Here is a 19,942-nt window from a genome sequence, read left to right as displayed (position 1 = left end):
ACATGGACGCGTATTGTTTAGAACTGTTGGCAACTGAAGGTTTCAGTTTGGGTCTTGCTGACTGCTGACAACTGCCAGAGAAAATGGCAGTGAATTTTCGCCCTGGTTCCCCATGTGGCTTCCTACACTGCTGAACTGCATTATATATTTGTAGTTAATCAGACACATGAAGACACTGAAGCAGTTAATGACTCCCCCTCAGGCCAACTTGGCCCAACTCTGAGGTAATGGAAAGTGTAGGGCAGCACTTTCTACAGACCACTGGAATGTGGTTTGCAGAGACCCTTGAGGTTTAAGAAGGAAGCCATTTGTGGCCTAGGTGCTGGATGCCACTGTAGAAACCAACACGCTCACCAGCACAAAATAACCCAGTTTCACAGAGGAGAGGTATCTGTGGCACTTATCATTACACGGTCATTCTGAGTCCCCCTGAAAGCTGGAGGTTTTAGAAAATCAAAACACTCTTTTTGCTGATTATACACATTAGAGTGGTAAATATCTAGACCATTTAACCAAAAGAAAAAAAAAAGTCCTGACCAAATATCCCAAAACTTGAGCCTAAAATGAAAGTATATAGATAATTGCTTTAATTTTCCACTTCAGTTGGTTAAGTTATAATAATACCTTGCACTTGCGTGATGTATCATAGTTTTCAGGGTGTTTTCATGTATATTAATAGTAATTGAGACTTTTTTCCAAGAAGACTGTCAGGTGACCTGAATCGATGGACACGCGTGAGACTGGTATATTATCTCTGTCAGCTACGTTTTCTGTTCCTCCCACAGCGGGTATCACTAATTTCCAACTTGTGTCGGCCATCTTCCCGCAGCCATTTGTCTTATTCAGGTGTGTATTGGTCAGTTCTCTAAGTACCTGTTCCTTTTTTTTACAAGTTATAACAGGGTGATTTATCAATGTCATTCTTCTCACTTGGCAACGAGAGAGAAACTACAAGATATTATAGAATCGGTCTGCATACCTGGCCTTTAGCCACAGTTCTCCAACTTGAAATGGCATTTATACCCCTTCATCACAGACCTTGTCAAGAGGTCCTGGAGTCAGCCTTCACTTAGGCAGTCTTTGCCTTCAGGGTGCGTTAGGTAATTGTTTCATAAACTTCTTTGCCAAAATGAATATCTGACAACATTCCCAAGTCACATTTTGTGTTTAGGAGTTGCTGCCTGTGTGTGTATGTGTATATCTGCTTCTCATTTGTGTTTCTTATAATCGTAAGAAGTCTGACTCAGGCCAAATAGGTGATTGTCCCTAAACGCCATGATGTGATTTCAGGGCTAAATAGTCCGAATAGGTCTTCCTAATTGATGATGACTGAAATCCCATGATCTGACTATCCTGCCTTTCCTCTGTCCCCAGCGAAACTTCCCCCGAAGGCTCAGCTCTCTCCACTCCCAGAACCCATCCTGACCTGCAGGTAGTGATCACTTGAACTGGGGTTAGTCCTACTGTCCTAAGCCTGGTGGGCCTGGGCTGAGCCCTGGGCACCCTGTCTGCTGACTGCACCTTAGCTCACACCGTGCTTAGCTGGCGGGCATGCATGGGATGCTGCTGTTGCTTTCTGATTTGTACTTACGCTTTCCTGCTGAAATCCGAGTCCCCCACCCCTGCCCACTGATTATGCTGCTGAGCAAATGCTACCCTTCTGTGTCCCCGTTGCCTCAAGGTTCCTCCCATGTGTACCTAAAAACGGGGTGGTGGTATGATTTTCATGGGCCCCAGGCACTTTTGGCTTTGTGGGCCACTTCCTCCATTAAAAAATGTTGAAAGGGTTTCCCTGGTGGCGCAGTGGTTGAGAGTCCGCCTGCCGATGCAGGGGACGCGGGTTCGTGCCCCGGTCCGGGAGGATCCCAGGTGCCGCGGAGCAGCTGGGCCCGTGAGCCATGGACGCTGAGCCTGTGCGTCCGGAGCCTGTGCTCTGCAGCAGGAGAGGCCGCAACAGTGAGAGGCCCGCGTACCGCAAAAAAAAAAAAAAAAAAAAAGGTTGAAAGTTGTTTTACAGTTGTCTTGGTATAAAGACAAATATGTTCATACTATATATATATATATTATTTATTAAATAATAAATTGAAAGTGTATTTTTTCTCCAGAATTTAATTTTCTTGAAAGAAATTAACACGTTGGCATGGATCTCTAAAAGCATTGTGGGTTCTGGGCATTGTGCCTGGTGCCCCTGATGGTTAAGGTGGCCCTACTGAGAAACAGACCAGACCCTTTACCTTGGATCAGTGTTTCAAAGTTCCGTCCTTTGCAAACCACATTTAGGAATTTTACCGTATTGCTCTTTTCTCCCATACTAGTTTTCATGTAATATTTTTCCTTAAATGTACCCCCTTTGAAATTTTAATAACTGTATTTTGAAAAGAAAGTTTATGTCAGTAGTATAACTTGCTGTTAGGAACTATATGTTTATCCTCCCCCACCAGAAATTCAGCTGTTGAAAAACCCTAATCCTCAGTGCGAGGGTTTTGGAGGTGGGGTCTTTGGGAGGTAATTAGGTCATGAGGATAGAGTCCTCAAGGTGGGATTAGTGCCCTTATGAGAAAAGACAGGAGAGAGCTTGCTTCTCTTTCTGCTCTCCACCAAGTAAGGCCACAGTGGAAAGGTAGCTGACTGCAGACCAGAAGTGGGCCCTCACCAAGAACTGCCTCTGCCAGCACCCTGATCTTGGACGCACCAGCCTCTAGAACAATGAAAAATAGATGTTTGTTCCTTAAGCCACCTGTCTATGGTAATTTGGTGTAGCGGCCTAAGCAGACTAAGACACTTGGCAAAAATAGAAAATAATCATTAATAATTATTAACACAAATGTTATGTAAATTTTTAAATTTATGTTCATGTTCTATCTAACCCCAGTGTTTTGAGTTCCTCAGCATCTCTTATCCTCTACTAGTCCTTGTAGAGTTAATGATCAGATCAACCCTAGCTCTAAGGTGCCTACGCTGTTCACGGTTTTCCTTTATTCACTGTCTGCCCACCAACACCCAGCCACTGCCCACGTTCTTGTTCCAAAACAAAGGGACCAGACAGACCTCCCCAACTCAGTTTAAGCATTGACAGAGCATCCCTGCCCATTAGACTGGATTTTCCTGGGAAACATCATTGGGTGTCACAATCCTGACTTACCATTTCCCACTAGAACAGACTGTCTAATAGAACTTTCCATGATGGTGGAAATGTCCTATGTCTGCACTCACCAATTCAGTACCCACTAGACAGACGTAGCTACTGAGCATCTGAAACATGGCTAGTGAGACTGAGGAAGAAAATTGTTACTTTTAATTTTAACCAATTTATATTTAAGCTCTTTAGCTACATGTGGCTAGTGGCTACCATATTGCACGGGACAGCAACGGAGTGTTTGATTTTGGCTATGACCATCCTTCTTGGATTCTCTGTCTCCATCCCAGAACTGATCAGTTCTAAAGTTCTTTCCCTTTCCATGAGGCCTGTCATGTCACACGGCCAAGTTGATTAGTGAAATGGATGACACTTATGCTGCTATGCTGCTATTAGATGTTCACACCATAGTGTGAAAGAAGGCTCTGGGAGGAGGTATGGCAGAAGGAAGCAGGAACAGAACAGAGAACTCTGTGTGCTGCTGGGAGCTTTATGGGTGTGTGGTGAGCGGGGACAGAATGGAGAGAACGAGGTATCAAATGTTAATTCCCCCTGCTTTTCAGTTTTGCAAAGCTAACAATACCCTAGATCTAAACTGTATTAATATCATTTTATTTCCTCCTCTTTGTCCTTTTAGAACAATTGTCAGTTGGAGTCAAAGGTTCAGGTTCAGAATAAACAGTCTGCTTAACAGTTTGTCATTGGGACTTCCCTGGCAGTCCAGTAGTTAGGAATCCTCACTTCCACTGCAGGGGGCCTGGGTTCGATCCCTGGTTGGGGAACTAAAATCCTGCAAGCCTCGCAGCGCAGCCAAAAAGCAAACAAAAACAGTTTGTCACTAACCTGCTAAACCTAGAAACTCCAGCTTGAGCTGGCTTCAAGCCCCAGGCTTTAGTGGTCACTTCGTTGGACCAACTGCACTTATTTAGCGGATATAATTCTATTTCCATTGTGGAGAAGGTGCACATAATAGCAGCTTTTGCCCCAAAGCAAAAATCCTTTGGGAAATCTGCCTGCACTAATGCATATATCGATATACATGCATATTTCCCATTAATACTAATAGAACCTAATGAGACTGTATAAATCATCTGAATTTTGACGCAGTGTGAGTCTGATGTTGGATGCTTCGAGATGAACTCAGAAAGTCCATTTGTCTGGGAGCTGTTTCTTAATACGCCTTCATCTTGTAGCCGAATTCCTCTCCTGTGACTGAAATATTAATCAAAGGCTGTTTCTGCATCTCACATCATGTACACCTGCCTCTCATCATCGGAAGAGATGAAGTAGACTCATCTGTGTGACCGTGTGCCTCTATCTAGGCATAGTTTAAGGTTCTATTGACAGAAATAAAAAGGGAATGGCCAGAAAAGAGAAATTAAGAGAGATTTTCCTTTTCGTGGGGAGCAGTGTGCAGGGCCAGGCTAAATTAAGCGTACACATGCTCTGGAATCCTGGAAGGAGCGCCAGATCACATTGGCTGAGTGTGAGGAATTTATACATCTTCATTCCCCCACATGGTCCTCACCCGTTGTCAGCTGTATCGAGCATCTTACCTCCAAACCTCCAGAGCAACATGTTTTACCTACACTGTCAATGTCTTCTGGGGGAGAAATGCATTGTATTACCTATCAGAGCGGCGGAAGTGCTTTCCAACCAGTGTATCTCCATCGTTCTTCAAAAATGGGCCCTTCCAGTCTCCTCTAACTTCAGCTCCCTTTTCTCTCTGATCTTTCTCCTCTGTTACCTGGATTCTAGTCACAGTGCTTTCTCATGGAGACTGCCTTTTGTTTTACTCTATTATAGGCAAAAAAAAAAAAAAAAAAGTATACGGTAGTCCCTTCTTATTCATGGGAAGTACGTTCTAAGACCCCTAGTTGATGCCTTGAAATCACGGATAGTACCAAACCCTATACAGTTGACCTTCTGTAGCCTCAGATTCCACATCCGTGGATTTCACCAACCACAAGTTTAAAATATTTTGAAAAAAAATTCCAGGACGTTTCAAAAGGCAAGACTTGAATTTGCATCCCGCCAGAGGGTTTTACAAAATATTTAGGTTGTATTCATAGCTATTTACATAGCGTTTACATTGTATTAGGTATTATAAGTAATCTAGAGATGATTTAAAGTATAGGGAGAATGTGCATAGGTTATATGCAAATGCTACAGCATTTTGTATAAGAGATGAACATCCACGGAATTTGGTATCCACCAGGGTCCTGGAAGCAGTCCCTCACAGATATCAAGGCACAACCTTATATACCATGTGTTTTCCCCATACATACATTCCTATGATGAAGTTTAACTTATAAATTGGGCACAGTAAGAAATTAACAACAATAATAATAAAATACAACAATTATAACAACATACTGTAATAAAAGTTACATAAATGTGGTTTCTCTCTCAAATTATCTTATACAAATTTAATGCCTTTTCCATCTTAACTAAGCACTTACCACACACTGTGGCTGTAACTTTGGCAGATTGCAACAGCAAAACTAGCACAAATTTCTTTTTTCTTCTTCACAAGTTCACAAATAGAAGATTTGTTCTTACCGTAGATCTTAGCGTTATCTTATGATTTCCTTCCTTTTTTATTAAATCAAGAAGTTTCACCCTTTCACTTAAAGGAAGCATTTTATGGTTACTCTATGGCATATCCAAATTGCCAACATCACTACTCTTGCACTTTGGGGCCATCAAGTAAGGTAAGGGTTAATCAAACACAAGCACCCCAATACCACAACAGTCGATTTGATAACCGCGCCGGCTGCTAAGTGACTAATGAGGGTGAGATATGCTGGACAAAGTGTTGCTTCCCATCCAGGGCAGGACAGAGCTGGAAGCCTCGAGATTTCATCACTTTATTCACAACAGCACACAATTGAAAATTTAAGAATTGTTTATTTCTGGAGTTTTCCATTTCACATTTTCAGACTGCAGTTGACCAGAGGTAACTGAAACCTCAGAAAGTGTAACCTTGGGTAAGGGGGCAACTACTGTACTATAAGAAAAAAGAAACACACACACGCACTGCATTTTTTTCCCCAAAGTTTCTTTCAGACAGCAAAAATAAGGATCAGACAGAAAGAAAAATGTAGATTGTAAGTAAAAACCTTGTTTACTGCTGGACTACAGAATCTTGGAATTATGGAAAATTAGCACTGGAAAGGACCTTTGGCAGTCTATCGCAATAGGGTTACATCTAGCAGCTGCAGCTTTTCACAGCTGGCAAAGCCCTGGTGTTTCCACGGGTGTCTCGCATAAGCATGGCAAATACTGTTAGTGTCCCCTTCACAGATAAGGAACTGAGGCTAATTAAAAATGCTGCAAAAACAGCATCATTGATTTCTATATTGATAAATTGGAATCATTTAGTTTCTTCTCTAGTCCAAGAAAACAGAATAACTGTATGCAAAGCTGCTTGAATAAGCTTTTAAATCCAAGGTGTCTTAATTTCCAAAACCAGTGAAAGCCCTAAATGAATCTTGGGGTCTACAAAATATTTTAGAATTAGTTTGGTCATTATCATCTGCTTGAACCCAAGAGAATGCTAGAATTAAATTAATTAATAATAGTTGAGGATTAGTGAAATTAATAATTAATTAGTTTAATTAATAATAGTTGAGGATTAGTGAAAGAGGTATTGAGCTGTAGTAGATCTTCAAGTCTTACTCTAAATTGAGACATCTTTTAAAAATGCAGCACTTTGGAGGGAGGGGAAATTGGATGAAGGTAGTCAAAAGGTACAAACTTCCAATTATAGGATGAATCAGTACTAGGGATATAATTTAATGTACAACATGATAAATACAATTAACATTGCTGTGTGTTATATATGAAAGTTGAGAGTAAATCCTAAGAGTTCTCATCGCAAGGAAAAAAACTTTTTCTATTTCTTTAATTTTTTATCTGTGTGAGATGATATTCACTAAACTTATTGTGGTAATCATTTCATGATATGTAAATCAAATCATTATGCTGTACACCTTAAACTTACACAGTGCTGTATGTCAATTATAGCTCAATAAACCTGGAAGAAAAAGGAAGAATACACTGGTTAGGATTATATTAATATGAATGATAAGCATCAGTTAAGAACACAGATCTCTGTTTCTGTAGCTATAAGATGGAAACAACAATGTTACCTACCAAGTAAGTTGTAATAAGAATTAAATGAGACAGTTGAGTAGAAGAAAGACTTTTCATTCTAGTTACTAGGATGTAATACTCCGTCTATAAAATTTAAAGTTCCATTTTAAAAAGAAAACATTATTATGGAGTGGAAGAGCTTGTGCAGTCTACCTCTGTTATCCACATCAGAGGGAAACATGGTTATTTGGACCAGGAAGCTCTGGCTCAGGCATCCTCACCCTAGTTTCCTCTTCTCAAATTGTGGATATCTGATTTAGCAGGAACTAAGGGTGTGCTACCAACTGCAAAAACAATTGCATTCATTTATTCACTACTTTATTACAAGCTTGCTTGCTATGGGCCAGAACCTACGCTAGAAATAAATACAAGGAGAAGATCTGTTCCTGCCCTTCAGGGGTCTCCCGGGCTAGTGAGGGAAAGTCTAGGGAAGGGCACTTAAGGAAGGGACTGGATAGTTATTGGGGCATTTATATAGGTTAGCTGACATACTCCTAATTACAGCCCTAGTCAAGTGGGTAATGTTATCCCCATTTTATAGCTGAGGCTCAGAGAATTTAGAGTAACTTACCCAAGGTCACACAGCATGTGAAAGAAGGAGAAATCAAACCCCCGTATGTCTGATCGTCCCCTTTGCACCACCAATACTAAACCGTGTGATCCCACGGCCAGGTAGTATCATGAGGGTAGCCTTCGGCAGCTCCTACCTGCCACTGACTGTCACTGAGCCCCTAGAAGTGTCCCCCTCGGCTGTTCTGTTGATGCTGGAGTCCATCTTCTTTCTCTTGGGACACTCTGGAATGGGGGAGAGAGGCTCAGAGTGCCGTCCGGGAGGATTTGCCACGTCATTCCTCTCAAGCCCCTCTCAGGCATACCTGAATGAAACCGAGGAATGTCTCGTCTGTCTCCAGGAGAAGAGTGTTCTTCTCACCAGCGTACCTGCCAACGTCACAGGGAGTAACTTTGAGAGTTTCTGAGAATATATTGAACAGGAGGCGGACAGCCCTTGGAACAGGGGAGCTGTGGGAGAGAGATTGCCTCGGGAACTGGGAGAGGTTGAGACAAAGCCAAGAGAAGAGAGGAGTCTTCTTCACTCAGAACCATAGTAGGAGAGGGGAACCACGGGTCAAGCGGAACACGGTTCAAATGAGCATTATGGTAAGAGAAATACACTGGGTACCAGCTCAGCCACAGGCCCGGCGCCAAGGCACAGAGAATAGAAGTATGAGGACAAGCCAAGGTTGGTGACTCAGCAATGACGAGAATTAGGGCCTTGGGAACTGAAGAGAGTAGGATTCTTCCAAACAGGCTGATAGTTGCTTATTCTCAATCCCCAAATCCAAAATGCTCTGAAAACTGACATTTTGGGGTGGCAGAACCTGTCCTGAATTGACATAAGGCTGTCTGTAATCTTGGTTCATCCCTCTTAATGTGAATATTCATAGTTTTGCTGTAGAAATATCCATTTATTATGGGTTATGCTGGTGGTATTAAATAATGTAGAGGATAGCAATATATTACATTTCTTAAAAACCTGAATTCCAAAACACATCTGTTTCCAAGGGTTTCAGATAGGTGACAGTGTGTCATGTACTACTTCCACATTATCTCATTTAATCCTTACATAACTCTTGAGAGGATATTATTATTTCCCCCATTTTATAGATGAAAAAAATAGGATAGGGAAGCATTTATTTGACCAAGGTCATGCAACCAATAGAAAGTAACAGATCGAGGATTGAACCCCACGCATTGAAACCCAGCTCTGTGCACATGCCTGCGCCATGCAGTGTGCTGACGGGGACTGCAGGGTGGCCAGCAGTGGCTCCTGGGGAGGGGACTCAGAGATACTGTTACCTTCTCCTGCTAAAACCTGTCCTTGACGCTGACACCTCCAACAATTGTTTTGGTTTTTATAAAAAAGAAGCAACTGCTGGGCTAGAACCTCCTGTCAGCATGAACTTCTAGAAAGTGCTGAGTAAGAGTGAAATAGGATCTTTTTTAACTCCCATGTCCTTCAGTTACGCTAGAGGACCAGTATCTAGGACAGTAGTTTTGAGGCTTTAAGGGGTCTCAGGTTCCTTTGAGAAGCTGATGAAAGCTATGCACTTTCTCCGCAGTATATTGCACATGCAACTCCACCGAGTAAATACTTCATCTTGTTTCTTGTTTCAGGGGAGCGTATCCACGAACCCCAGATTAAGAATCTCTGTTCCCAGTTTTTAGAGGATTAGTAAAGTTTCCATGAAAAAAGTTATAGCAAAATTCAACTTTAAAGAGTGAAGATTGTTTTAATTAATATAATTCAGTTACATTATAACTGAATTATATTAATTCAGTTAATTAATTCACTGAATTAATTCAGTTAATTAATTCAGTGACTCAGTTAAGATGTAATTTCTGTAGAAGCCTAGAATTCTCTGGCCAAAGTGTGTGTGTGTGTGTGTGTGTGTGTGTGTGTTAGGGTGTTAAGAGGAAAGACTGGGGTTGAGTCCTCTGACTTCTCAAGTAAATTACCCATACAGGTATTGTTAAAGGCTTTGCCTTCTCCGCTCATATAAACAACAAAATGGTCCTGAAAGCAGGGATTGCAATAGAGGTGACTTTCAGTTCAAGGATCTTGTAATTATCTTTGGTCTGTGTGCGCTTGGAGACTTTGGTTCTCCTGGGCAGATTGCTTTCCACCATCTGCAGTACTAAAACTTGCAAACCACTGTCAAGGCCCCACTATAAAGAATCTCCAGCGGACATCGTAACTTTATAGTTTATTTTCCATCTTGCTCTTTTGATTTACTAGGACTCTAAGCCTAAAACTAAATGTTTCCTAGTCATTTACATCTCTGGTTTGATAGTGATGATATCCTAGTCCCAAGAGTATAAAACTGGGAATGATGAATAGAAGAAGAGTGTTCATCACTAGCTGGTACAGAAAACAACTCAGAAATTCAGGAACTGGATAATGGCAGATTTTGTTTTTTACATGATTACCTTTATGACAGTTCTGTCACTCCACACCGAGTGCAATATATGTGAGCGGGCTTTTCTCTAACGAGAGTAACCATGGCTCATGACACTGGGCTGAGCTGTGTTTCTGATTTGTGCATTTGGTAATTGGTAGAAACTGACGGTGCATGCATTTTGATGTGAAGTTAAAAAAAGACATGTTCAGATGAGGAGAACACGTGTATGCTCCTCATTTCCCACATGTTAATAGACAAGATTAAATGATAAATGCAGATTAGCAAAAATGGTTACATTCTTAGACTCTGGAGTTAATCCAACCCGGGTTTGGGTTTCAAATCCATCACTTATCAGCTAAATGACTGTCGACAGTTACTTCTATGCCTCATTTTCTGTAAAAATTGTATTAAAAGTGGTATTTCCCTCTAGAGATGTTTTAGGGATTAATTGAGATAATGCATGTAAAGTACTTAGCACACTGTCTTTTTCAACACATGTCAGCTCATGTTAGCACACAGGATGATAATGATTTCCCAACTCTGTTCTCCTACAAGAACCCTCTCTGACATTGTTTGGACTTAAATACAGCTGGGTCCCCAGATGTGCCGAGATGTATATTTATTTGGTCTTCCGCCCAGCTCTAAGGTATCAGAGACTTAGTGCTTGGATGAGACGAGGGAGACGAATTTCGTGTTACCAAAGTGCTTTGCGTGAGAGGGAGATTGCAAGCCTCCGTGACAAATAGTTTTTTGTGTGCTCTGTGGCAGCCTGGCAGGGACTCAGTGTGTTTCTGCTGAACTGAGCTGAATGGGCAAGACCGAGAGAATGCCTGGGCCCATCCCACCTGCCCGCACCCTGGCACCTTGTCCATCCCAGTCGTGGCCCTTGGTCAGCACAGGTGAATGGACTCAGATGTGTTCCAAACCAAAACATTCTAGGGAGGCAGGTGGGCCTGTATCAGTCACCCTGGATCCCCAGGAGCCCGGAGGTGCCAGGTTCATCTGAAGTCAGTGTGGGGATCACCTGTCACCTGTCTCTGCAAAGGTAGAGGGCAGAGCCTGCAGGGTTCTGCCAGCACTTGCACAGGGTGTCTGTGAGAAAGGCTGCTGGCCTTGCTTTATTATCCTGTCAGCCTTGAATAGCTTTGAGCCTAAAATCACCTGTCTTATTCCAACCGAAATCCAGTGTTTGAAAGAAAATGATCCCATTTGAAAATCGGTGGGAAACTCAGTCGATACCTTTCCTGGTTCTGCTAAATTGTGCAGAACTTAGCTTCTTGGGAAATCAATAAAATTTCCAAATGTGTATCAAACAAAAGCAGAGGTTCTAAAAAAGGGAAAGTGTTTAAGACTAACTGGCTTAACTTAATGGAAAATAGGTCCTCCATAACGTACTTGGCAAAAACTAATGCTGTGTGTTTCTTGGGATTTGGAAGTGCGCTCTGGAGAGGAGAGGGGCTGTCTTTAGGACATTTAGAGAGACTGCCGGGCTGCCTTTCCTTTTGGCTGGTAACAAGGAAACTTGTAATAGGTTAAAGCATTTAAAAATGAGACTCTTAGTAATAAACAGCTGTGTACGAGGTATCATGGAAAGCGACATTTTAATGACTGTCTTGTTACTGAGGATGAATTATGGCCTAGTTTTACTGTATCCCCAGATGTAAGGTTCAAATGTAAAATCAGTTAGAATCAACTCACAGAGCATGCCTGTACTTTTCCACAGCACTAAAATTTATTTATGGTACGTATATAGTGGGCAGAATTAGCAAAAAGAATGCCTAATTCAGAAAAAAAATACCCACCTTTTTCCTGGCAGAACTATAACCAGAATTATCTTCTAATATGTAACTGTGGACAGTAATTTTCCAGAATATGGATAACATGAAGGAATTTTGCAGTATTCCTTTCTCACATCTACTTTTACCACTTTTTAGCCTTTTTATTTTCCCTACTACTTTTATTTTCTAAAGAAAAGTGCCCAGATTTCTTGTTTACTTGGCCTTCTGGACTTCCTCGTGCTTGTGCAAATTAGGTTTTTAATACTTATTCATTTTAGAAACTTTTTATTATTAGAAGACTTGTGGCCGGAGGAAAAGAAAACATGAATTATATTGAATTACTTACAGTGGCCATTGATATCGTTATCATAATACCATGAACAAAAACATAAAACAATGGGCTGGAGTCAGGGCATGTGGGCTCCAACCCATGGGTCTCCAGGAGCCCCCTTGGCATCCTGGGGACATTTATATGAGATGACCGCTCAGGTCCGTCCAGCTCTGAAGGACCCATGCCCAGCGGCGTGCAGAGAAAGAGACTGGGGGGCCAGCCTCTCTCAGCAGCATAGTGCTCCCTGACCTCATTTGACCCTCTGATTTCCCTCATCTCTATCACAAAGCTAGTCATAGCATCCCCCAGAACGTAGCAAGGGAGTTAGGTTAGGGAGTTAAATAAAATCCTGTGCTGTGAAGTGCTTACTCTTGGTGCCTGAAATAGAGTATGCACTGCTTGTTATGTACCACCCAGCCCCAGTGAGCACCAAACAGCGACCCAGAGAGACCCTGGAGCCAGACTGCTCTGCCACTTACTGGCTGTGCCACCTTGGGCAAGTTACTTAACCACTCTGTGCCTCAGCTTTTTTATCCACAACCAGTGATAATAATATTAATAGCAACCTACCCCATAGGACTCTTGTAAGGATTTTTAAAATCTAGACAGAAATAATACCACTCTTTTGGGATGTACTGAGTGCTTACTCCATGTTAGTCACTGAACCGAAATGGTTTACACACTTTATCGCTTGTCAGCCTATGAGGTGCTGGTCCATTCTTACCCTTATTTTACAGACAGGAAACTTGCAAGCGTTGTCTGTGATCACACAGCCAGCATGCAGTGAAGGCAGGGTTCAAACACAGGTCGCCCTGCTCTAAAGCGTGTGCTTCTCAGCCCTACAGTCTGTGCTGGGCCTATGTCTCCCCCCCCCACCCCCGAAAATAGCGTGGGCAGGTTCAAAATGCTGACAGGCTTCCACGGTATGTTCAAGCAATAACAACCCCGCAGAAATCAGTCCAAAATCAAGCCGACTAGCGCACCAGCATCTTCATTTGCAAACCAGATCTGGGGCTGAGTACAGCACCATCAAGAGAGCACTGCATACCCGGCTTAAAAGTCAAGCACTTTTTAAAACATCTGCTTGAAATTGTGTGCCACTGATGGAAGTGAAAAACAAACTCAGATGCCAGGCAACGGAGGGAAGAGGACAAGAAGAGAACTAGTGACAAACAACTAGTTAGCGCATCACCACAATAAGAGCCCACACGAAAAAAATAACATCACAAGGAAAATTATGGAGGTCTTGGCCACAAGTTATTTTCTGTTCCAATATGTAAAATAGAAAACTGTTATTTTTCTATCAAATGGCACAGATTTCTGTAGCGGGAAAGACCTTTAATTTGTTGGTTCTATCACAACACTGCAGCCCTGATGCATCTGACTTTTGCAGCCAAAGCTCCCTGGCCTTTGTCCTCGCCTCTTTGGTGTAGCAGAAGGAGGGCTGGGGCTGGCACCCTGGAGGAACAACTCCCCCACCCCTGCCCCCGCCCTGCTGCTCCTAGCACCCACGTCAGGACAGAAAACCCTCATGCTACAGTACTTTGGAAGAAGTTCCGGGCCAGACTTTCTAGGTCATGTGGCTGGTAAGAGGCAGGGTCAAACCCAGATACTCTGGAGTCCACATCGCCCTGTCATCTCTTATTTAACCTTTTCTGACCATGACCTGGGTGCCTGCCTCAGGACTGACTTGTTTATCCTTTCCTAAAAGACGCCTACATTTTTATAATCTCTGAAACATCCCCCTCCCACCCCCAAATAAACATAACTTAGAACTCGTAACTACAATTGCATTCCCGTACTCAGCCTGACGGTGGATAGAGGTGCTGAGGTGCAGAGGGGGCTCACTCGAAAAGACCTTGAGAGAGAACCCAGGTTCATAGGAGTCCTGAGAAGGCAGGCTTGGCACTGGTTGCAGAAACAGTGATCAAAGCATACCCACGCCAGGTCCTGACTTCTCAGAAAGAGGAGCCTTATGCAAGTGTCTTGGCCAGCTCGGGCTGCTATAACAAAAATACCATAGACAGGGTGGCTTAAACAACAGACTGTTACTTCTCATGGTTCTGGAGGCTGGGAACTCAAGATCAAGGTGCTTTTAAATAGCTGTCTTTTCGTTGTTTCCTCACATGACAAAGAGCTCTGTTCCTTTTCTTATAAGGACACTAATCGCATCCTAAGGGCTCCAACCTCATGACTTAATTATTTCCCAAAGGCCTCACCTCCAAATACCATCACAAGGGCTCCAAGATATGAATTAGGAGGGGGCACAGACGTTCAGTGCATAGCACTAGGAATAGTGCAGCCAGCCACATTTCTTCTTGCAAAATCATCTTCGGCCCAATTTCTCCATCTCCCTTGCCCCCTGCATCTAATTGGTTGTCTCTTCTTCTTTGATGTTACATGAACTCCTTTCTCTCTGCTTTCAGTTCTCATTACTTCGTACCCTAAACTCTGCAGTCAAGTCACTCTGCTCATGTCTCTCCCATTTCCTCATTCTCCCTGCACACAAATGTCTGATCATGTCTTCCTCTGCTTAAGAGTTCAGAACCCTCCATTGCCCATGGGATCAAAGTTCTTTACCCACAAATTCTTATCCCTCTAGGATCTAATCTCTACTCGGCTGCATGAGTTATCTGCTCCAGACAAACTAGTCTTTCCCCATCCCCTTAATATGCCTCATGGTTCCCCGTTTACCCCCTCAACCAGCACTACCCTCAGATCCAGGTAAGAAGGGCCTTTACTCCGGCCTCACACTCTAGGGGGCCTTGCTCTGGCCTTATTTCTCCTTGTTGGGTGACACATTGGCAGGCCCAAGGGGATGTGCTCTCCCTGAGCCCAAGTCCTGCCCTGTAGTCCATGTGCTGAACACCTGAGACCCAGAATTCCCTGCTCCGATGGCCCGATGGCAGCTTTCACGGCCTGTGCAGTGGCGGGGTCGGGGGGGGGGTGGTGCGGGGAGGAGTGGTAAGTGGACTGGGCTTAGACTTGCAGGCCTGGGTGTTTACATGTGTGCATATGACAGACCTGGGGTAGGATGGGCAGGGGGCATGCCTCATCTAGGGGCCGGAGGCTGGCTCTCCCATTCCACTGCCAAGTTCCAGAGCCTAGTGATTATAAAGCGTATTTGTCAAGGTAAAGGATAGAGCGTATTTTATTTAGCTTCACTTATAACTTTAAAACAGGTAGAGCACATTTTAACAGTCTGTTAGTTTGACTTAAGACTTAAAAATATTAAGACAGGAGGTATGTGGGTTCCATTTGTATTCTTGTCCCAGGATCCAGAAATGTTAGGAGCTCACCTTCCCTCTATTCCATTTCTACCCGTTGAAATTTTACCCATCTTTGAAGTTACAGGTCCATCCTCACCTTTACCATAAAGCCTGCACTGCCAACCCCCAGCTACAATGTAATTTCCCCTTAGCTGGTTTCATTCATAACCCAGTCTTAGTGACATTCTAGGTGCCAGGCACCGTGATGGAATTAAAAATACAGATGTGAAGAAACAGGCCTTTCCCTCAAAGAGCTTATAGGCTAGAAAAAGAGTCAACACGCACCCGCCATGCACACTCCATCAGCACCTTCCATTGACATTACATCCAAATCATATTGCAAATATGACACATGCTGCAATCTTCCCTGCTGAAACCCCAGTTTAAGGCACCATGACTTTGAATCCGGCCTACGCCTCTGCTCTTGGCCTGCTTATGGTCTGTTCCCCACCAGCTGCCATAAGACCTTTCTGCCCTGCTTAAAACCCTCCAGTGTCTTTCCACTGCAATTAAAATAACATCTAAACCTGTAACCGGGCCCCCGTTGACTCTCCAGCCCATCTCCTGGATCTCTCCCTCTCATCCTCTACTTCAGTGACTTCTCAAGCCTGCCCTGGCTTCTTTCCATCTCTCAAACAACTTGTTCCAATCTCAGGGGCCTGTGAACTTGCTATTCTCTCTATAGCAAGTTTTTTCTTGTTGCCTCTTTTTGCTTGTTGCTTATTTCTTAGTTCGTATGTTATCCTCCCAGAGAGACCTACCCCAACTTCCCTAATGAAAGAATCCCAAGTCCCTTATTATCCCGTTACTCTGTTTTATTAATTTGTTCACGTGTTTACTGTTTGTCCATGTAGAATTGGATTCCATGAGAACGAAGACTTTGTTTTGCTCATAACTGCCTTCCTGGTGTGTATGGTTGGCACTCTGTAAATTTTGTTAAATGAATGAATGATTGCAGTAGAATGTGATTTTCAGGGCGCTGCAGAAGCCATTGGAGAAACCTAATTTTACCTGGGGAGAGTTGGTTTTGACTACAGCCTGGGTTTGGGGAGGTGGAGTTGGTGGGAAATGTGAAGACATAGACAGGGTTGACAATGCATTTGATCATGCTAGAGTTTAAACTTTAATCTGAAAGCCGGGAGGAGTCATTGAAGGGTTTGAGCAGAAGCGTATGACCAAATTTGTCTCTTAGAAGTGACCTGGGGTGAAGGGGGAGGAGAAACCAGGGAAGGCAAAGATGGAGGCAGGGATTTAAGTCAGGACGAAGCTTTCTGTATACAGGAGGGAAGAGGATTTCTATCAGGAAGATAAGAAGTAGACAGCTTTAGTCAGCAAATCCACACGTAAGCCTCCCTGTGTGTATAGTCAGGGTGAAAAATTGGGTAAAGATGACAACTGCATGGAGGAAATGAAGGAGATGGAGCCATCTCTGGTGGCTGCTGGGTTTCAGATTAGATGCAACCTTTCTCAGCCTGGATTCTTGGAGAGAATCAAGCTCTGATGTCCAGAGGCACCTACTGTGTGTAGTTAATTAACTTCCCTCCTAAGCATCTAGAATGGTTCTAGATATGTGCCATTGTTGGAAGAATTGAGAAGACAGTTCCTGTGTTGTGTAGGTCAGAGGAGGACTCCCATTTTTTTTTTGGCCGAGCCACACTGCATGTGGGATCTTCTTAGTTCCCTGACCAGGAATCGAACCCATGGCCGCTGTAGTGGAAGTATGGCGTCCTAACCACTAGACCGCCAGGGAATTCCCAGGAGTCCCATTGAGAGTTGGGTAGATCATGGTATCACTGGGAAATACAGAGGTAGAAACGTATTTAGAGGAAAAATACTGAGTCAGGTTTAATCATACTGAGTTTGAGATGAGGACTGAGTGGTGAGTTATGAAAAAGAGAGAGAGAGAAATCAACATATAGGAGTTAGTTGATGCCAAGGATGTAAAGGAGGTTGCCTAGAAAAAGGATAAACCAAGGAAAGATCCAGGGCAAAGCCCTGGGAAGCCTCATTAATTAAGGCTTACCTTAAAGTTGCAGGTTAGAAAGTTGGCTAAGTCAAGAGATCCCAAAAGGAAGACCTAGAAGAAGACAGAACTTTGCAGAGAAATAGTACAGAATGAGGCGTGGTATTGGGTCAGCCAAAGTAGTTTCAAGAAGAAAGGGATGGTTGATAGTGGCAACCATAACAAAGGTGAAATAGGAAATGTACTGTAACGTACATGTGGGTTTGGTAATATGAAGGTCACGTCATCTAATTCTGGGAAAGCACCCCATAATTCTTCTCATTCTGAAGTCATGTTATCATCATCACCGTCATCATCATCATCACTACTGCTACCAGTAGTGGTGGTCATAGCAGTTTCACAGGTTGGATGGGGAAGACAGGAGTGAATTACCCTAACGATGTTAGAAGTAATTTCTCAAAGTCTCAGAAGGTATGGTTACAAGACAGATTATGATGGACCTTTCACTCATCAGAGCTGCAGCAATCCATTCTATGAGCTGGCTTCTTAAAAAGGTCCAATAGATCCTACATCCAATAAAGTGTTTCTGTGTAGTTCACCATTAAGACAAAATCCATCTTTTTTTCTCCAGTGATGTGAATTTAATTTATTCTCATTTATTAAAGCTACTTCTGGGACTTGAAAATGCTTTCTAAATGTTCATTCCGTTTTTACATTCGCAGTCCATTTCATTCAGCACGCCTTACTGCAGATTGAATTGCTTACTAAATTTGAAAGAGATCAATAAATAGAGGCAAAACTACAGAAGGTCATTTAATTTATTTTTATTAACAGACCCAATAAATCTGAGCCTATTTTCTTCAAATAAATCAGCTGGAAATAAAAAAACTGCTTTTGGGCAATTTATGAGGTTAAATCTAAAACTAAAATTTTACTTTCATTTGTGGCTGATATTAACATGACAAAGCTTCAGCAGAGCTTGCTTAGTGCTGAATTTATGTTCCTTATCTGCACAAGTATCTTCTGCATAGCTGTATACAGGTTAGCGAATAGATTTGAAAGGGAACAGAGTCAAACTAAAAATACAGTCTGTAGAGAGGAGTTGTCTGTATTTAAAAGTTTTAGGGTACATATTAAAAGTCTGACTTGTAGGCAGCGTTTTTATCTGAAAATGACCTGGGTCCCCTAGAATTTACTGTGGCTGCTTAAGGCAGGAGGAGGGAAACTCGAAGACTGGTTTTATTTGAGCTCATCTAGACATGGGGTGATATTGCTTTGGCTACACCAGGAGCATAATTTTCCCTTTGGTGAGCTATGGGGGCTGAGAACAGTGATTAATTGGCTAATCAGAATTTCAAAGGGCAGTGATAACAGTGGCGAACAGAATGTAGTTACAGAAGTTCAAGTCCATTAAAACACTTTGCAATGACTGAGCCTTTCCCCCCATCTCTCCCTGTTCTATAGTCTCCTCTGCCCGCTGGTCTCTAAGCCTCACCCTCGGCACTAGCCTTCCTTTTTTTCTGTATACATTTCCCCAGCCTCTTTCTTTACATCTTCACTACCCACAAAACGAAACTGAAAAATATGAATCTTTTCCCTTTTTTAAAAAAAATTTTTTATGTTACTTTATTTTTTTGTGGGGGGGGGGGGTGCGCACCGTGCAGTTTGTGGGATCTTAGCTCCCTGACCAGGGATCGAACCCTGGCTCTCGGCAGTGAAAGTGCAGAGTCCAAACCACTGGACCGCCAGGGAATTCCCTTTTACTTTTTAAAGTTTTATTTTCCCTCGTCTTAAATTCAAAACAAGTTGAGCTTTTTGATTTTTTCCCCCTCCCAACCTACGATTGTTCTTATTTTTGTGGGACACCTAGATTTTGTCTACCTCCACTGCATCAGTAGACCACAATATCAAATGAATTCCCAGGCTAAAGGGACTCTAAGGTAGCTTAGGAATAGTGAATTTGTGCAGATAAATCAACGATTAGGACTTTTTCCCCCTAACACAATCAATATCCCTGTCTTTAATAGCCTAGCAACGTGAAACCATTCCATACATTTTCATCCACGCCTACATTAAAACCTGAGAATCAGGCAAGTGACTCAAGCGATTGCTTAGGTAGGGAGTGTGCCTGCACAGAGCTGGTGTGACCTGTCTCAAGTCAGACTCCTCAGCTGGAAAGGAAAATGGGGCCACGTGCCTTGGGAAGAGACACCGAGGGCCCTCACCTTGCTCAGCCCACAGCTGGTTTACCAAGCTAATAGCCACAGCATTGTGCCTATGACTATGTACATGATTATACATTACTCCCCACACAGGAAGTTGAATGAATATATGAAATCATTTTGCT

At 42.8% G+C, this 19,942-nt stretch overlaps 1 protein-coding gene and 1 long non-coding RNA gene across 2 annotated transcripts in view; one reads left to right on the top strand and one right to left on the bottom strand.

Annotated features, from left to right (window-relative positions):
• Positions 1-19,942, top strand: part of SASH1 (SAM and SH3 domain containing 1) — a 335,989-nt gene that overhangs the window by 22,501 nt on the left and 293,546 nt on the right. The window lies entirely within an intron of this gene.
• Positions 6,027-8,424, bottom strand: LOC137204941 (uncharacterized). The gene is made up of 2 exons (XR_010933918.1): positions 8,170-8,424; positions 6,027-8,089 (listed from the first exon to the last, which is right to left on the bottom strand). It is a non-coding gene; the product is annotated as an uncharacterized lncRNA (long non-coding RNA).

The sequence above is a fragment of the Pseudorca crassidens genome, chromosome 13 (assembly GCF_039906515.1).
Source record: "Pseudorca crassidens isolate mPseCra1 chromosome 13, mPseCra1.hap1, whole genome shotgun sequence".
In the NCBI taxonomy this organism is placed as follows: domain Eukaryota; kingdom Metazoa; phylum Chordata; class Mammalia; order Artiodactyla; family Delphinidae; genus Pseudorca; species Pseudorca crassidens.
This window is presented reverse-complemented; position numbering and strand designations above follow the sequence as displayed.